This window comes from Cyanistes caeruleus, unplaced genomic scaffold, assembly GCF_971803275.1.
Source record: "Cyanistes caeruleus unplaced genomic scaffold, bCyaCae1.hap1.1 HAP1_SCAFFOLD_488, whole genome shotgun sequence".
NCBI classification, from domain to species: domain Eukaryota; kingdom Metazoa; phylum Chordata; class Aves; order Passeriformes; family Paridae; genus Cyanistes; species Cyanistes caeruleus.
Window position 1 is genome coordinate 5,998 of NW_028256208.1, and position 5,908 is coordinate 11,905.

The following is a 5,908-nucleotide window of genomic DNA, read 5'->3' on the forward strand; positions in this document are numbered from 1 at the left end:
AGGTCCCAGCTCTGTGACACGGGTTCCATGTCCCTGGTGGGTGGCACTGGCCACGAGGAATTTTCAGTGTCCAGATTAAAACAACCTCCCAGGCCACAAGGAATATAATCCTAATTTAAAACCCAGGTTTAAATTTAAATCCTAATTTAAATCCCCCAGGTGTGGGGGTTATTAATGCACTCCCCTCTCTGCCTGCATGGATTTAATTCCTGTTCTTATTCCATCAGGTCCTGGTGGATCCCTTATTAAACTGAGCTCTTCCAATTTAAGGGAAAAAAGTGGGTGTTTGGTTAAAATCCCTTTTTGGAGGGAAGATTGGTCAGTTTTTACTGCAGAGCTGTTTCCACCTGGGTGGATTCCAGCGCTCTGGGAAAGGAGAGGAATGTGTACCACCAGCACAAGGGGCTAAAAAGTGGGAAAGGAGTGTTAAATCTCCTAATGGGTAAAAATTTGGGAGATTATAGGGATGAGAATCTGGGAGATGCTGAAGAATGTGGCTGCATTTTGGGAATCTTGTTGTGCACAAGCAATTACGAATTTATTGGCTGTGCTGATTTACAGCAGGGCTGAGCAAGGAGCCAGGAAGTTTGGAAGTTATTTGGCAGAAAAAGCAGCAATGGGAGGGGGTTTGCATCATGTGAAGAGTTGGAATAAACATCTGTGTGCAAGGACAGCGTGAAATAAACTCAGCAGAGGGGAGTCCAAGAGCTCTGATGGGAGATTTCATCCGAGACAGAGCAGTTCTGGGAGCTTGGTGAGAATTTCTCCTGGTGAGGTTCAATTTTGCAGCAGAACCTGGTGAAAAACAACCAGGAGCTCCCTCGGGGCCATCCCCTCCCACTTCCTCAAGGGAAAACTTCCTTCTGGGAAAGGGGAAAAACATTTCCTTGGCTACAGACAGAAACAGCCAAACACGAGGGTTTTAAAGGGATTTAATCACCCTTTCCTCAGCTTCCTCTCCTGAGGAGAGCTGAATATCCCCGGATCTAAACAGGAAAACACAAGGACTTAACCATCCCTTCCCTGCTGATTCCTCTCCTTTGGAGCTGGAAAACTGTGGTGGAAAAGGAGAGGAGAGGGAGAGGGAGAGGGAGAAGGGGAAGGGGAAGGGGAAGGGGAAGGGGAAGGGGAAGGGGAAGGAGAAGGAGAAGGAGAAGGAGAAGGAGAAGGAGAAGGAGAAGGAGAAGGAGAAGGAGAAGGAGAAGGAGAAGGAGAAGGAGAAGGAGAAGGAGAAGGAGAAGGAGAAGGAGAAGGAGAAGGAGAAGGAGAAGGAGAAGGAGAAGGAGAAGGAGAAGGAGAAGGAGAAGGAGAAGGAGAAGAGCATTTTTGCAGGTTTGCACACGCAGGGGAAGGAACATAAAAAGAGAATAGCAAAATTCATCGTTGCTCCTGCCCAATGCAAAAGCAAAGGGCGGAAAGTTTGGGCTCAGCCGCACTCCTGGCCTGTGAACGAGCTGTCAAATTATCCTGGTGGGAAGCTGCACCGGGGTTTTGTCCTTAATTGCCCCGGGAAGGCCGAGCTGTGACAGCTGCTGTACCTGGCTCCCGAAAAAAGGCCCCATTAAGGATGGTTTGTTAACCAGTGACTGATAAGTTGTTATCTTTCAGCATCTCCGGCTAATTAGACACCGCCAGCCAAAGTTAATTTGGTGGAAAACATTTCTCGACTTAATGACATTTATGGGCAATTAGGCGTGTTGCAGCAAGAACACACATTTCCATTCCAGCCTCTTTCCAGAGCCTAACAAGAAGCCACCTCGCTGCCCACGGGAGATTCCCGGCTCCCCGTGGGATTCTCCCGGTGCAGACACCACGGATCCGTTTGTTTTTCTGGGCTCGGTAATGAGGGAAAAGGAGGGGAAATAAAAGCCTAAATAAAAAGAATTTACCCTGCTTAGGCTCCTGTTGTGTCACGGTGAGAATCTGGCTTCGCTTGACAGGAGCAGGATGGCAGCGAGCCCTGAGGAATCCCGGGATGGGAAAAACCTCGGAGATATCGAGTGCAGCCTTTGATCAAACATGGCCTTGTCCAGCAGCAGGGTCTGGAATGGTTTGTGCAAAATTTGTCAGAGGATTGGGAAGAGCAGCACGTGAACCTAAACCTGGGCTTGTCGAAGGAGGTTTAAAGTGATTTGTTTCTTTCTGATTACCAGGAAGGAAAATGAGTGCAGTCCTTGCTAATTATAGAAATGTGGAGTCATCAGGGCTGGAAGAGCCTTCAGGATCATCCAGTGCCACCCCAGCAACACCAGCAGCACCCCTAAACCTAAACCCAAACCTAAACACAAACCTAAACCTAAACACAAACGTAAACACAAACCTAAACCTAAATCCAAACCCAAACCTAAACCCAAACCCAAATCCAAACCTAAACCAAACCCAAACCCAAATCCAAACCCAAACCTAAACCCAAACCTAAACCTAAACCTAAACCCAAACCTAAACACAAACCTAAACCTAAACCCAAACCTAAACCAAACCCAAACCCAAAACTAAACCCAAACCTAAACCAAACCCAAACCCAAACCTAAACCCAAACCTAAACCTAAACACAAACCTGAACCCAACCCCAAACCCAACCCCAAACCCAACCCTAAACCCAAACCCCAACCCCAACCCCAACCCGTGTCCCCGTGGGGCACATCCAGCCCCCTCTGGACACCTCCATCCCCAGGGCCCCTTCCCTGCCCCTTCTCCCCTCAGGATTTGGGAGGTTCTGGGCGCTCCTGGCCCGGCCCAGGCCCTCAGCACCGAGCCCCGGCCGGCACCGCGGCCTGCTCTCCTTCTCCCAAACGCTGGCACAGCCCTGGAGCTGCGGAGATTCGCGTTAAAACCAGGGTGGCTCGATGGTTCCGAAGCTCCTGTGGACCCAAAATCCCGGTGGTGCCATCCCAGCGCCTCAGGAGTTTGGGTTAAACTCCAAACCAATGCCGGGCGTGCCAGCGCGGCCTGGGGCTTGTCCTGGATCCACCCCTGACGGACCCCAGGCCACAACAGCACAGAGGGACAAGGAAAGTCTCTGATGGAGCAGAAAAGCTTCTTCCCTGTGCCCTGGAGCCCAGGAGGGGCTGAGGGAGCTGGGAAAGGGGCTCGGCCTGGAGGAAAGGAGCGGAGGGAAGGGGAAGGAGCCGAGGGAGGGGAAGGGAAAGGCCGGGAGCGGCAGTGGCGCCGCGGGGCCCGCAGGGGGCGCTGAGGGGCGGCCGCGCCTCCGCTCCCTGAGGGCCAGCGGGACAAGGGACAGAGAGACAGACACCGAGACACCCCCGGAACACACAGAAACCTCCCTGAGGGACACACAGAAACCCCTCCGGCACCTCGGGACTCAGAACATCCCCTCCCAGCATCCCGGGACACGGCTCAGCCCGGGCTGGGAGAGCTGGGGGTGCTCACCTGGAGAGGAGAAGCTGCAGGGAGAGCTCAGAGCCCCTTGCAGGGCCTGAAGGGGCTCCAGGAGAGCTGGAGAGGGACTGGGGCCAAGGGCTGCAGGGCCAGGAGCCAGGGAATGGCTGCCAGGGGCAGAGGGCAGGGCTGGATCTTGGGATCTGGGGCAGGAATTGTTCCCTGGCAGGGTGGGCAGGGGCTGGGATGGAATTGCCAGAGCAGCTGGGGCTGCCCCTGGATCCCTGGCAGTGCCCAAGGCCAGGCTGGACATTGGGAGCTCCTGGGACAGTGGGAGGTGTCCCTGCCATGGCAGGGCTGGGAATGGGTGGGATTTGGGGTCCCTTCCATCCCAAACCTTTTGTGATTCCATGATTTTATGAGTCAAAGAGAGCGAACAGAACAATTTCTAACTTGAGAACAAAAGGCAGAACTTGTTGCTGAATGCTCTCTTCTCCAGGCACTGCTCAGGAGGGACAGAAAGGGGATCAAGGCCTGGAAAGGCTCCCAGGGACATTTAACAGCTGAGTGGGAGTGAGAGAACAGATCTGCAGGAAAAGCACGGCCAGGAATGGGAGAGGTGTCCAGGAATGGGAGAGGTGTCCAGGAATGAGTGAGGTGTCCAGTCCCGATGGATGTTCCCAAACAAACACCAAATCTTGGCTGTGCTGGGTCCTGGGTGAGGATTGGGTCCTGCTGGTTTTGACCTCCTGTTTTCCATCTGCAGGATGTTCACAAGGATTCCCCCAGGCACTGTGAGGATAAATCCTGTTGGGTTTGGACAGCGCCCACAGCCCCCCGGGATGGGCATTGGAGAACTCCATGGAGGTGGAATTTAGCTGTGGGCTTCCTGTGAATTTGGCTCCTTGTTTTCCTGCCCAGGGTCACTGCTGAGGGACCCGAATTCCAGGATGGGAGCTGCATTCTCAGCCTCGTGTCAGGAAGGTGCTGCAGGAGAGCTCCAGCCCCAGCAGCAGCAGATGCTGGGAAAGCAAACCGGACAAAGGGAAGGTAGGATTCCTTCCCAGGGGTGGTTCTGCTTTGTCCCTGGCAGTGAAAAAGTTAAAACTCATAGGGTTATTCATGAATTCCGCTTTTTAAAAACATGTCCCATTAAAATGCAGATTTAGGCTTCCATTTGCAAAGAACATCGTTATTTCCAATTCTGTATGGGAATCCTTTTTGTATTTGTATCTTTTGGGGAGAAAGTCCAGCTGCCTCTTGTGAGATTGCACATATCTCTTCAGATGTCAACAAATCATTGAAAAGTGTCAGAAAGGGGGAAATGAAAGATAATTATTCAAACCATGGAGAGCTGCTTTGAAAGTGAATAGGATCTGTCAGATAGGCTTTGAGAACAGCAGTTGGCTGCTTGCATGGGATATATTAAATGGACATATCCAGAGGCAAGGGATGCTGTTTTAGATTCAGATCAGTGGAAGCCAGAGGATTTTTTGGGTGGAAGAAGCTGAAACCACCAGGAATTACTGAGGGGAAATCAGATTTTTTTTTGGTGGAAGGAGCTGAAAGCACCAGGAATTTTGGAGGGGAGATCAGCTGGGAAAGGGTTTTATAGAGTTGGGGTGAGATGTTAAAGGGAAGAGAAATGGCTGTAAATAAAGGCAAGGAAAATGGAGATTTTTGTCAGCTCTGGTTTGGGATAAAGTACAAGGAGGATTTGGCTAAATTGAACATAAATGGGGAGGTGTAAAGGGGAATATTCCTCAAAATCCCACCCAGCAGCAGCAGCATCACCCCAAATCCTGTCCCCAAGGGCCACATCCACACTCCCAGGACACTCCCAGGGACTCCAAACCTCCCTGGGCAGCTCATCCCAAGGCCTGACCACTCTGGCAGAGAAAAATTGTCTCCAGTCTCCAACCTGACCCTCCCCTGGTGTAATTTGAGTCCTTTTCCTCTCCTCCTTTCCCTTGGGACAGGAGAGCAGAGCCCGACCCCCCCTCACTGCCCCTCCTGGCAGATACTCCAGGAACATTTTCCAGCAGGAATTTGCCCATGGAAAGGGAGCTCAGGCCTTGGCAGGGGCTGCCCAGGGAGCTTTGCAGTGCCCATCCCTGCAGGTGCCCAAGGAAGGGCTGGACGTGGCACTCAGGGCTCTGGGCTGGGGACAAGGTGGGCATCGGGCACAGCTGGGACTCCCTGGGCTGCGAGGGCTTTTCCAGCACCAGGGTTTCCGGGATTCTGTGGAATTAAAGACCCTTAAAGGGGTGCCAAAGGTGAGTGAGGAACACCTGGAGACTTCTCCCCCTCTCCTTTTCCTCAGTCTGTCTCCCCTGTGCCTTCCCTGGCTGATCCAGGTGGTGTTTGGGTGGATGGAAAAGGCAGGAGAGCCTCCAGGAGCTTCCCATTATTTCTGCTCTCTAGCCTGGGGTGGGCCAGGCTGGACACTGGGGCTGGGAGCACCTGGGACAGTGGGAGATGTCCCTGCCATGGCAGGGCTGGGATGAATTTAAGGTCCCTTCCCACCCAAACCATTCCCTGATTCTCTGCCTGATGTCCCAGCTGGGAT

General features: G+C 52.7%; 1 long non-coding RNA gene across 2 annotated transcripts; it reads right to left on the reverse strand.

Moving 5' to 3' along the window:
- Positions 1 to 916: 916 nt before the first annotated feature.
- Positions 917 to 3,308, reverse strand: LOC147645360 (uncharacterized). Of its 2 annotated transcripts, XR_015282397.1 has the most exons (3): positions 2,151 to 2,545; positions 1,890 to 2,042; positions 917 to 1,538 (listed from the first exon to the last, which is right to left on the reverse strand). It is a non-coding gene; the product is annotated as an uncharacterized LOC147645360 (long non-coding RNA). The 2 variants fall into 2 exon arrangements; XR_015282396.1 differs by having other exon boundaries at positions 1,890 to 3,308.
- Positions 3,309 to 5,908: the final 2,600 nt, after the last annotated feature.